Source organism: Lactuca virosa, chromosome 1, assembly GCF_052849685.1.
Source record: "Lactuca virosa cultivar CGN04683 chromosome 1, Lactuca_virosa_CGN04683_v6, whole genome shotgun sequence".
Classification (NCBI taxonomy): Eukaryota; Viridiplantae; Streptophyta; class Magnoliopsida; order Asterales; family Asteraceae; genus Lactuca; species Lactuca virosa.
The window spans coordinates 116,889,066-116,903,688 of NC_136426.1; positions in this window are offsets into that span (position 1 = coordinate 116,889,066).

Genomic DNA, 14,623 nt, shown 5'->3' on the forward strand with positions numbered 1-14,623 from the left:
ATATATATATATATATATATATATATATATAGAGAGAGAGAGAGAGAGAGAGAGGTAAGTTTAATTGAGAAAAAAATAAAAAGGTTGAGAATAAAAGAATCATTCTCAGCCAATAAATTATTTTGCCGCAAAACGCTCTGTCGTACCGACGCGACGGAGGATGGGTAATATTCATATATGAATATAAATGTAAGTATATTCATTCATATATGAATCTACCCCATCCATTCCGCCACCAACCACCACCACCACAATCGCCACCACCACCTCCTCCACTAACCACCGCCGCCCTATTCATATATGAATAATCACTTGTTTATATGTTTATTCATATATAAATATACGTATTCATATATAAATACATTTATGTTCTATTAAGGTGTCTAAGGTTTTAACTAAGTTGGTATAATATTGATGAATATGAGTAAAGATATTTTTAGATTTCCCTCATAACAAATAAATTTCTTAGATTGATTTTAGAGAGAGATAAATAATTTATTAATATATTATATGGCTAATATATTAATTTGAAATAATTATAATTAACCTAGAATTAATCAGAATTAATTTAGAATTAATTGTGGGTTAATTATAATTAATTAAAAGTTGAATGACTATAACTGTAATTGTTCAAAAGTTGGGCAGATGACAGGTTCTAGATCCCCCTCCATGTGACAGTTTTGAGGCTCCTCTTGGAGTCTTCTGGAAGCCTTCATAAGAATAATCAAGGAACTAGATAATTACCTTATTTGAAATAATGTTATTTTGTGTTCAAATTAGGATTTCTAAGTGATTCTTAATCAGTTATAAATACAACCCTAAGACTTGGAATTTTCGAAAAAACTTTCTAACAGACCATAGCCGAAAATTCTTACCTCTCCCATCTCTCCTAAATCTTATAGGTTATTGTGTTGTGGGTGTGAACCATTAGAGGCTTGCACATGATTGAAGCTAAATTTCAAGAGACTATTGGATTGATCATAAGGATTTGTTTACAATAACAAATTTGAGGTATGCTAATTATCTTTGTGAATTTCGATTTCAAATAGGGTTAAAGTTTTGTTGTTCAATAGTATGTTGCTTCAATAGAGTTATGACATAAATCCAATTAGGTTTCATGTACCCTTAAGAGTTTCAGGTATTTTCCGCATTATTACATGTAAATACCCTTAGTTGTATCAGAGCATTATGTTGTCTAACAATTGAATGTGCATAAATTGAACTTGAACAATTGGAGAAAAACAGAATCGTCATTCTGTTTCGTCGCAACATCGTGGGCTCCTCTTCCATGTCATGGCCAACTATCTGATCTGCATATGTTCTTCTGCCACGACGTGGAGCTTATTTGCCACGTCGTGGGGGACCACCTATTCAACAATTTTTTCTTAGATAATTAAAGATCTAGATTAGGATAATTACATTTAAAGATATTGTTTTCATGGATAAAACCTAAATATTTATATTGGAAATCTGAACTCCTAAAATCTAGAATCTTTAAATTATCCTCATGATTTCATTAAGTTTAATTATTTGATTAATTAAAAAGATTGATTTCGAAATTATTAATATAAATTTATGAACTTTATTTTAAATGTTTAAAACACACCTTATATATATATATATATATATATATATATATATATATATATATATATACTAGCCGTTTACCCGCGCCAAGCGACGGGTATAAATAGTTTTTCCAGAAATTAGTTTGTAGAGACGATTAGCTAATGTGCACAAATAGGTAGTACATCTAAACAATTATCAATAAAGAAATATTAAATCATAATGTATACTTTAAAAATCTAATATTTTAGGACCGGTATTTCCTTTTACTAACATTGTAAGTCCGATTTCATTGTGTTGCACTTATTAATTCATAGCGTTTTTGTTAATCAATTTATACTTGGGTTTAAATACTTTTCTTAAAATGTTAACTGTAAAAAAGAAATGATTAATAAAAGTAAAACCAAAATAAATATATTTAACGACAGAGTTTTTTGAGGATTTAAAAAAGATTCCTATAACAAAATTTGAGGACCGAACAACTATTATAGAAGCAGAAACATTTGACTTCAAATATGAAAGACTTGCAAATTTCGTTCTCCAATCTAATAATGTACAATGACATATCTCATACCACATTGTTTCTTAAATCAATATCCAACTTCTTTTGCCCAATATGCTTACAAAGTACAATACCGAAATAAGATAAAATAAATTGAAATTAATACAATGTTGTGAAATAAAATTCAAATGCTAGAATACTCAAATACCAATCAATTGATAAATAAGATAAATGCAAGATACAACAATAACAATGTACATTCATTAAAAGTGCTTAACTTGGGTGGAGTTTTCTACAGAGAGGTGCTTGCATTCTAGTTTATTTCAAAACTCACTTTCAACAGGCTTAAGAATGGTGCTCATAAATGCAGTCAAAACATTGGTGTTGTTTTCATCATCGGAAGTGGTGTTAAAAAGTGTATCCAAAGTGGTAATTCATTTGGTTGGAAGTCATTTTTCCAAACTTTAGAAAATTTCAATTATTAATAATAATATGTTCAAAGTATATGATAGCAAGCTTAACCTCTTTCCTAATATATACATGAGTTGCATAAGACTGCACCACATAGTTGTGTTAGTTTATTGGAATTCAAATTGAAAATTTTCAATGGACTTTATCAAAATAAATTTATTTTATATTGTAATAGCAAGTCACTTCCAATTTAGCAACATATAAATGGTTTTTTTTTTTTTTTTGTAATTTTGCCCTTCTATTTTTTCAATATATATAGTGATGGAATTTTGTTCTTTTGGTAATAAAATAACAAAATTGAATTCCATTAACCCTCACTAAAGAACGGTACAATCCAAATCTTTCACGACTCCTTTTGAAAGATAGTTACTCTAAAAATAACGCTTGTTTGCTATTATTCATTCCAATGTTCAAAACAAAAATGACAACTTAATAAAAACAATCATAGCACCAACAAAAATCCTATCAACAATACTATTTTCTACTTATTTTCTAAAGTTTATTGTTGTGTTTTGTTTTTTTTCTGGGAAATACTTAGAAAAGATATAGAAAATCTGTTCTTGTTACATTACAAGACTATTTTCTTGCCAATTTTCCTTTCGTAAGGAAAATATGAAGAAAATCCAATTTTTTGGAGTCCAGTGTTATCTTCTAAAGTTGTTTTCGTAATTTTCATTTCTAAAAAACTGCTAAAAATCCTCTTTTTCTGAAAATACCATTTTAGTTTCGGCATGTTTTCTAAAAGTTTTTTCGTTAGTTTTCATTTTTTTTTCCAGAAAATATGCAGAAAACCCAATTTTTTCCAAAAGTATAATGTTATTTTATAAATATTTTCTATGTTTGTTTTTTGAAAATTTTGTTTTTCTTTTCTGAAAAATAAGCAGAAAATCCAATTTTCTAAAAGTACTATGTTATTTTCTGCATATTTTCTAAAAATCTTTTGCCTTCTTTTTTGGAAAATATGCAGAAATCCCATTTTCTAATTGTAGAATGATATTTTATACATAATTTCTAATATTCTTTTTTCGCAATTTGCATCTTTTCCTAGTAAATATTATATAAAATGAACATTAGAGTGAAAAATATATTCAAATACATAAGATAGATTTCAAACCTTTTTGTTCAAGCATTTAAGTTCTTCATCTGTAGCCTGAACCCAACCATGACCTAGCTGAAAAATCATAAAAAAGGTGAAGTTAATATACAAACAAAAAAAATTTGAGTTAAAAAAGACAATGTGATTAACCTACAATTGGTAAATGGTGAAAGTAAGAACAAGTTTCTCATCTGCAGGAATAACGTGCATTTGATGAACCAAATCACACCATCAAATCTTCAAAGAAGTTAAAATAACACCTTTTGCAAGAACCAAAAACCAAAAATAAAGTTTTTATATCCAAAAAGAAGAAAATGAAAGAACTTTTACCTGGTTTAGTAATAGAACCAAAAACCTAAATGACCATAGTAACATGTAAATACTAAATAATAAAGATCATAAAAAAACAATATAACAGTACATAAGTTATGCTTTTTTGAGTTTATCAACAATTAATAAACAATTAAATAATAAATATATATAATGTATGTTCATTCTTACCTGATGAAGAAATCGCAAAGAGACAAAGACCACCCTGTCTTTACACTCCAGATATCATAAAAACTACTTGATATTTTTTACAATTTTAAGTAAACAGAGTCAGCGTATGGGAACATCAAGAATGGAGTAGCAATTTTAATGTATATTGACGAAAACGCAGCTACAAGAAGTTTTTTTTTTTTTTTTTTTTTTACCGTTGCTTGAAATTTTTAGTGGATTGGAGAGGGGCATCTAGAACCGCATGGTTATAATTTGTTGTTTTTGTCACTATTGTCTTGGGATTAGTGTCAACATAACTAAATCTAAGGCCTTGGGTAGATCACCAACACCATCAATCTTCAAGTGTTCATCTTTCTTATATCCCAAGCAACAATGAATGATAGTAATGTTTTAACCAAATTGATCAGTAATCTGTAATACATCATAGATAGTTATGTGCCAGACTATATTTTACCTGATTTGTCATTACAACAAAATTCATACTCACATCCTTGCAATTTTTTTGTAGTTCTCTTTTAGTGCACACACTGGTATATGATGAACTTTCACTTGGTTATCTAATAAAACATGCTCTTAACACAAAAGCGATTATTTTATCCCTTGTGTTTCCTATTGCTACCACCTAATTTCTGATGGATGAAAAAAATTTCAACACCCTTAGCGTCCAAATCATTGACATGTACAGTAATATGATGTAGAAGTAGAATATATATATATATATATATATAGAGAGAGAGAGAGAGAGAGAGAGAGAGAAAATACAAAATGAAAATATGAAAGATATAACCAATAATAAGTGAAAATAGTAACAACATCTTTTATTAACACCGTTAAGCAACATAAATATCTTTCCAAGAAATGATATGTTGCAATTTTTATGAAAATAGAATGGAATTGAATGATAAAATAATGGTATTCATAGAATAAATGACACCATTCTGACCAACATCCCCTCTATGAAAATGTAATGATGAATACTCACCCAAAAGTGGAAATTATTTCACAACATAAGTCCATTAAATCCCAAATTCAATCAGGCCTAGTAAATAATTACTCTTTTACCCCTGTGTTCAACTTCCAGCAAAGTAAATTACATAAAACAAATAACAAAGCTATCTATTCTAAAGTCTTTATGCCATAAAAATCAAATTTTTTTGTTTATAAGAAAAGAAAAAACAACAATCTAAAACACCATAAGGCCTGGAAAAGCTTGATTTGAGGATTTCTAAGAAGTTTTGCTTTGCTCAAAGTGACCTTCATGTTTTTTGTTATGTCACCATGTAAGGATTTGATTATATATGGAGTGAAGAACTTACTTTTGTAACCTGAAAGGAAGTCTGAATCGAAGCGATTTGTGTAATGGTTCATATACCCTAAAACATCACAACCACCTAAATTATATTGGGAAAAACGCAGAAAAAGAGAGAAATATAAGCAATAGAGCATAAGAAAATTGCAATACCATCTATTTGCAGTCTACGTATCCTGTGTCATCATCAAGCAAAAATGAAACATCGGTAACCCTCTTAGCTTTGTTCAATACCACCTGTTTCGTTTTTCATCTGGGCATCACGAAAATGAATTCCATCAAATTGGAACTCTGATGAACAAACAAAATACATAGCCAGAAGCGAACAAAGAAATCAATTTCATGGCATTGTAGAAGCGTGTTGGAGAAAAAACGAAATACCTAGAAGCAGAAGTGAAAAAAGAAAATTAATTTTGCAATCAACCTCTATCTATCATAAAATCGAAGCAGTGGCGACTTCATCTTCAAGAGACGGAGGCACAACAGGTGGAGAAAAACAAATTGGAACTTTTGTCTAAGTATTTCGAAGAGAGTTGAAATCGCCAATTGAGAGGAGATACAGATAGAGAGAGCATTGTGGTGACAAATTGGGAAGCGATAGAAATAAGGGCAAGGCGGTGGGAATGAGAACGTTATGTGGAAGAGAAAACAATGGATTAATGATGCCTGACGGTAACAATTTTTTATTTCTCTCGTGTATCCTCGCCCTCTGTTGCGTCAATATCTAATCTTTTTTACCTCCTCCAAATTCAAGGCTCTAAGTCCAAGTTGGGATCCTGGTAGGGGGTTCATTGCCGGAGATACGGGTGGTTGTTCGGACGTAATGACAAAAAAAAAGACGATCGATTTCAGGTTGAGTAACCAAAACAAAGTTTTTGAGTTGGGAAATAAGAGTAGGAAAGGAGAAAGGGTGAGATTTTTTTGTTGTTACCTAGAACTGATGGTTGGAAGACTTTAATAGTGACGATGGCGGCAACTGGAGGTAGTTGTTGTTCTTCCTTAGAAACGGACCGGTGGTGGTCGCAGATAGTTTTCAAAAAACCTAAAAAATACCAAATATGGTGGTCTTTGTGTCGGTTCTATAGGTGGAAATAACATCATCGACCATAATTTATTAGTAATAGACCCAAAACTTAAACCGAGCAAAAGAAACTCACACAGATACATGAACAGAAGCAGGGAAGGGACATCAACTTACTGAGGAAGCTCTAGGATGTAATATTTGTCGTTTCTCTTTCCCTTGCCCTGGATTTAGAGAGAAAACGTGGATGACGGGAGAGAGAAAGAAAAGGAGGCAAGGCAATTAAAGTTGCAATGGGTGCTAGGGTTTTTAAATAGATTGTTGAAGAGAGCTTAACTCAAATTCAAATTTTGAATAAAATCGAGATTGAGGGATGTTGATAGGAACAACTGTCATTGACCGAGAATGTAGGTGAGTTGGGTATTATGTTTTTTTTTGACTTTTTCAATGGCCGGATGAGATCTGATTTTTTGGAATGCATAAACTCACTGTAAATATTACATAAGGTCTTGTACCTCTTAAAATTCAGCAAAACATGCTAAATGCTTTTTAAGGTATATATATATATATATATATATATATATATATATATATATATATATATATATATATATATATATATATATATATATATATATATATTAAAAGTTTAATACTATATGTATAACATGAGTCAGTTGAATCGCTATTATGCCTCATTCACGAAGCCGCATTATAAAGAGGGTATAAGGAAGCGACCTATAAAATGGCCATTGAATGGGTGTCTATTCTCACCCACCGCTCTCATGTGTGGTGGAGGGTCATTAGCAGAACAAGTTCAATATGACATAATCACATTAAAAGTATAATGCTACAAAGTAATAGAACCTTTTATAAAATTGCCAGTCTAATTACTTTAAGGAAAATGTGAAAGTGTATGCTAATCCATAAAAACACACATCAATCTTTATGGTTTGTTAGTGGAGCTTGTGTGGTTAACCAACACATTAATTGGGTACTATAAAGTTGAATTGATGGCACAACTTAAAAAATTATCATTAATTAATGGAGCATGTGTGGTTTACTGGCACACTAATTTTAGAGGATAAATGACATTGAGGGTGTCAAGCGCGTTTGCATGGTTATTTACATCTTGTTTCTGATACTCTGCATCACAGTCACAAATTGAAGAGCATAATCGAGATTAAACATGCATTTGATAAGATTCAATGAATCTCAAATGTTCTAGGAATTTTATATAGACTAAAATTGGTAAAATGCATTACCTACCTTAAATGAATTCGTGATTAGATTACGACATCCCTTTTCTTAATTTCGAATTGCATTATTGGATCCTAGCCTTGAATATTAATTTGGGTTAACATATCAAAGATTAAATCAACTAACCAAAATCTTGTCTGTATTTTCAGAAAAAAAAATGTCTTCAAGTGGTGAACTTCCTCATCTTCCACCTCTTCTTTCAAGCCACGACTTCACCTTTCTATCGGTCCTTGCTAAGGACAAGCTTGTTGATCCAAACTACATGGACTGGATGAGGAATCTGAATATGATGCTTTGCTATGAGAACTAATAGTATACTCTCACTACTCCAATTCCAGAAATCAAAAAAGAAACAGCCACTCCTAAGGAAATTGCTGATTATGATCAGAACATGGATGATGCCACAAAGGTATCTTGCATTATGTTTGCAACTATGACACCTGAGCTCCAAAAAGCTTATGAGGATTATTGTCCATATGAACTTAACATGACCTTGTCTCAAATGTTCCACAAGAAAGTAAGACAAGAGCGTTATGAAGTTGTCAAGTCCCTGAGGGCGTGCAAACGAAAGAAGGGGAATCTTTGTGCACTCATGTGCAGAATATGCAAAGGCATGTGGAAAGATTGGAAAAGCTGAATGTGAAATTTGATAAGGACCTTGCATTAACATGGTCCTCAACTCTTTTCCCAGTAGTTATGATAAGTTCATCTTGACCTATCATTTGAACAATATAGAGACCACATCAATTGAGCTTCACAATCTGTTGCAAAACGGCTGAAGCAGGCATGAAGAAGTCTCATTCCAACAGTTCTGCTAGTGCCTATGTCATGGCTATCCAGCAAAGCAAAGGAAAGAAGAGAAAGCCCCCTAACCAATCCAAATGGAAAGGGAAGGTCCATCGTGGAGAGTCCAGTGGAACAAAAGAAAACCCTAACTTTGACACTCCTCCTGTTGTTGATCCAAAGGAAGCCATGTGCTTTCATTATGGATAAAAGGGCCATTGGAGAAGAAGCTTCCCCAAGTACTTGCAGGAAATGAAAGATGCCAAGGCCAAAGCGGTTGAATCTTCTTCTGACACGTATTCTATTCAAATCAATAATACTTGTATCTCAAATTCTTGGGGTTCTTGATACAGGATGTGGTTTCCACATTTGTTTTGATATGCAGGGAATAAAGTAAAGCGAAGAGGTCAAGCATGGGAAGCTGAGCCTAATCATGGGGAACAAGCGAAGATCGGCTGTTACCAGGATTAGGCGAAACCTCAGACAAACTTGAACCTAGAGCCGAGAAGTGTTTATTTATAGGTTATCCACAAAAATCCTTTGCATACTTGTTTTACAGACCCAGTGAGAACGTCGTGTTTGTAGCTCAAAGAGGAGTCTTTCACGCGAGAGAGCTCATTTCCAAAGAGGGTAGTGTGACGCCTGCAGATTCGGGCTAGACAATTTAGAGATAGTAAGCATTAAAAATGAATTTTTGATAAAATATTATTTAGAATAAATAATCTTAACCAAAGTTATAGTATGTCATAATGATTCCGTATATATAAAGAACGCTGAAATCCGACTTATAACGAAGAAATTATGACCCGTTAAAGTTATGCGACAAAACCAGCACGGCGCCGCATAACGTAAAAAGTGAATTTTTGGTAAACTACTTTTTAGCCATATAGAACTAAATGAAAGTGGTAGTATACGTTAAAACGAAATCGTGCATATAAAGAATGTCCAAATCTGACTTCATACGAGGAAGTTATGATGTTTCTAAGATGATGCACAATAATATACAGCCCAATAATCGAATTTTAGATCGATCGATTTTTAGCCGACACAACCTAAATGATAATTGAAGATCTCACTAATAGGAGCTCAACGATATAAAGACAGTCGAAAACGGACGTCGAATGACAACGTTAAGAATTTTTAACGGACTTTAACTGTCTAAGCCTGTTAAAATATAACTTTAAAAAATAAATTCAAAATTAGCCGACAGAGTCTAAATGAAAGTTGTAGATCCAGTCAATACATACGCGTGGATATAAAGAACGTGAAAAACGGAGGTCGTATGCAAAAGATATGGATTTTAGAAGATAATTAGTTTTGGAGTGACCAGCGAGTGACACGTGGCGTGATCTGAGCCACTGCTTCTTCCCCACGCCTTACCACCAAATGGTGACACTTGGCACCTCAACACGACATGTTGGGGCCTAGAACAGGCCATGTTGCTTGGTTCCCAGCCTATAAATAGAGGCACAAATCACCCCATTTCTTCACACCTTTCTAACTCTTCTCTCCTAAATCCCCCCCAAAGCCTCAAGGCTTTTCTCTAGCCCTTCTTAGGATTTAGTAGCGAGTCCCGGAGTGCCAGAAGACTCCATGAATAAGAGCTTTTGGCTCATAAGTTCTGCCCGAGCAGAGCCCGGTTCCTCGCTAAACCCCTTTGTAAATGAGTTATGCTTACCCTACTTTAAGTATAACTTATGATTAAGTTCTATAACGTTATTATGAACATATAAACAAGATTTATCAGTAATTTAAAGTCGTTATACTGATTGAACTACTTATGGTAGAGGTTTCTAGTATGGTCACATTGGGCTTGGTTGTTGGATTTCAGAAAAGCTATATGCCGAAATGGTCCTGCCTGGCTGATCCTTACTTGATAGATCATGAAGTAGACTTTGAGTTAATGATGAATCTAGACTACTAATTAGCCGCAATAAATATTAGACTAAAATCTAGTAATTAGCCGCAATACATGTTTTACATGATTTAAACTGTATATGTATTTTATACCTATAAAAATATTAGGTAAAGATGGGTAGATGAATGATGAGAGATGAAAGATGATAGAGATGCACATTGGCAACTATGGACTTAGTGCCCTATAGATGAACAATGGCAGTTGAGCTACAACTTGTAGGTGTTTTTCTGAACTACGTGTTCACCAGATGTACTCTAAAATCCTGGCAACTACGCCTAAATGATAATATTGGTAGTTGTGCCTAATAGAGAACATCATAATCCTAGCAGCTACGCCTAAAGGATAATATTGGCAGTTGTGCCTAATATATGACATCATAATCTTGGCAGTTGCGCCTAAAGGATAATATTTTTAGGTGTGCCTAATATATGACCTCATAATCCTGGCATCTGCGCCTAAAGGATAATATTGGCAGTTGTGCCTAATAGATAACATCAGCAACTATGGACTTAGTGCATGTAAGATAAACCCTGGTAGCGATGGACTTCGTGCCTATTCCATAGGACAATCCTTAGGAATGAATGAATGAAGGATAGATGATTCTTCGGGTAGATCCTTAAGAATAAAGAAGATAACGAGGATGGGTAATTGGGTTAATTGTTTGATGATTAAACATAATAATTATATTATTGTGGGTTGAAAACCCTATGTACTCACCAGGTTTCCTAACCTGACCCACTCAGTTTATTTGAATCATAGGTATCGATGCGAAGATATATTACACTGAGACACTAAAGGACATGTAAATCATTAGTATGAATGAATGTAAGGTTTGTTTATGCTTATGTTTTTGTATCGACGATTACGTCCCAACATTTTAATATAAACAAAACACATTTCTTCGGAAATGCTTTGATAATATTTTTATCATGTTTTCTGGAACAAATTCCGCAATACTACTTTTCAAAAAGGATAGTCTGATTTTTAAATAAGCATAAGCTAACCGGTATTTTATGGCCGTGAAAATGGGGATGTCACAGGCAGTGTGAAATATCCCCCATTTTTCAGAACCAATTAAAACATTTTTCTTTACGCTTTATAAATTGAAATGCGGAAATTCCAAGTTAAATAAAACATTTTAAAATAACAAAAGATATTTTACTAGAACCTTGAGGATGTCATTCATTCATAAGCAAACATACATTACAGCTTAAAGTATAAAAGGTCCTGAAACTACTTATTACAGACACATATCTTTATTCTATTCAACATTCTAACTAGACTTCGATAGCCTTACATCCGCTACCCGTGATGCATAAAATAAGTGGGTCAGGTTTGGGAAACCTGGTGAGAAGCATAGGGTTTTCAAGCCTATAATAATTTAAAGATATTAAATAATATCATTCCTGCAAACAACTTTTTCAGGTAATATAAATCTGAACTAAGACCAACTACACAACCCAAACGATCCTTACAGATCCTAAAGCAACGATTATCTAGAGGAATCACCCAACCTGATGAATCGTTTGAACAACTGGTTGACTACACAACTAAGGGAGTCCATGGCCAGTGTAAGTCATATAAGGCATCCAATGTTCAGAGATTTGATAAGTATGGTATCCCATATTATTTATGTCCATGAGTTATAAGTCCATGATAGAAACGTAATAAACTAGGTTGCCTAGAATAGTCAAGTGTTGTCATCTACTCTGGTCGATGACCCATACATACTTGCCAGTTGTCTGATCTAGACCCACTATTTCTGGTCATCCAAGAAAGAGGAGAAACACTCCGCTCTGATCTCACACACTCTACCCCAATCATGATACCTATTCAATGTGAAGCTCAATTTAAGCAACGTTTACAAGTCTTATTCTTAAACCTAAGGTAAGACTTATAACTAAGGGCAATCGATTTCTGCTACACTTTCTAATCCAATAATATTATCCTAATTAGACAAATAGCATACAACATAGATAATACATGAAATCATTTAATGTTTCATATAAATAATGCTTTTATTTTAGATTATGATCTTGATAATAACTATGCACTCACCTGACAAAGTGTCTGGTGATTAGTGAATTGGGCAAAGCTTCGCCTTACACATTTTCCAAAAGATCTAAATGTATATAATGCTAAGTCCTAGTCTAATTTCATGATTTATGAATTATTATCCTAAGGGTTTAGATTCCTCAATAGTCCCACAATCTACTTCAAGATCTAAATAAGGAATAACCAGGTAGGATCATATTTGAGGTATGGTCTGTTTCGTATACAGATTATACTATTTGGAAATCCCACTTTATACACCTCATTAAATCCAGTCTAGAAATCACTTTCGTAAGTAGATCAATTAGTATAATGACTTGGGGTCACTGATAAATCTTAATTATAGATTCATAATAACGATTATGACTATAATTAAAAGTTACACTTAACATAAACTAAGTGTAGCTTAACTTACAGGGGTTCTAGATGAAAACCGGGATCTAAACAGGTATAATACTGACTCAGGATCTCCTACTTGAAGGATACTCCTGACATGAGTACTCAGAGGTGTCGCAGGGCTTCAACGTAGGCGCAAAATGGAAGAAAATGAGCTATATATCGAATATTTTAGAGCAAAAGTCGATTGAAATGGTATGAGGAGGAATGAAGCAGTGAGCTGTTATTTATAGGGGATTTCTTGGGATACGTGTCATGCACCATAGTGGCATGTTGCACAATATGATGGCATGGCTCCTCTGGCCTGCTGACACATGGCACAAATTCAGTGGGGCTGCGTGACAACTTCTAGAACCTTCTGCGCGTCGCATATACGCGTGTCAAATTTTAGATTTTCAAAATTGCAAAACTTCTTCATACGAACTCTATTTTTTTGACGTTCTTTATATCCCTGGAATGCCCTCAACGAGATCTACAACTTTCGTTTAGAATTTGTCGGCTAATTTTGACTTTATATTTTCATACAAGCTTAGACTGTTAGAGCTCGTATAAAACGCATTATTCTCTCATCCGGTGTCCGTTTTCGATAGACTTTATATCAATGGACTCCTATTAATGAGATACTCAACTTTTGTTTAGATTATTTTGGCTAAAAATCGACCGCTCTAAAATTTCAATTTTAAGCTGAATAATGTTAGGCCTAATCTTAGAAAAACCATAGCTTCCTCTCATGAAGTCAGATTTAGACGTTCTCTATATGCACGCTCTCAGTTTAACGACTACTACGACTTACATTTAGATCACTAAGGCTAAAAAGTAATTTGTCAAAAAATTATTTTTTACGAGACGTAGAGCCATGTCGGTTTAATCATGAAACATCGAAGAATCATAACTTCTTCATATGAAGTCGGATTTCAACGCTTCCTATATCTTTGGAATCCTTATAACATATACTACAACTAGGTTAATATTATTTTTCCTAAGTAATCTTTTATATTCGAAGTGTATTTTAATTTTATTTATTTTATTATTAAACACTCATATAATTTACACATAATATCCAATAAAACATGTAAGCATACAAATATATGAATAATCCTTTCTTATTCATTCGTATAAAGGCTACAATAGTTGACCAAAGTGATTACATATTATAACTAATCTAGCACTAAACGTGGGTATTACAATTATCTCCCCCTTAAGATGATTTCATCTCCAAAATCAGGCAACATCAAACAAATGAGGGTAGCCACTTTTCATTTCACGTTTTATTTCCCAGGTGAGGTTTAGGCTTGTCGAGTGTTTCCGTCGCACTAGAACCAAATCAATCATCTTAGCTTCTAATTTATTTCTCTTATAGTCAATGAATGCTTCAGGCTCTTCAACTAGCCTTCTATCTTCATCAATCCTTAACTCTGAAAGCGGGAGCATATCAACTTCTTTTCCAGAGTACTTCCTTAAATAACAAACATAAAAGGTATAATGGATACCTTGCAGTTCGTCAGACAATTCAAGCTTGTATGCTTGATTCCATATCCTTTGAAGTACCTTGAATGGTCCTATAAAATGAAGACTCAACTTCCCATACTTTTTCAGTCTGATAAGTTCCTTCGATGGAGAGACTTTAAGTAACACTTGATCAACCACATCAAATATTATCGATCGTCACTTCTTATCTGCATAGCTTTTTTGAGGACTCTAAGCAACTAACATCCTTTCTCTGATCACTTTGAACTTCTCTACGGTCT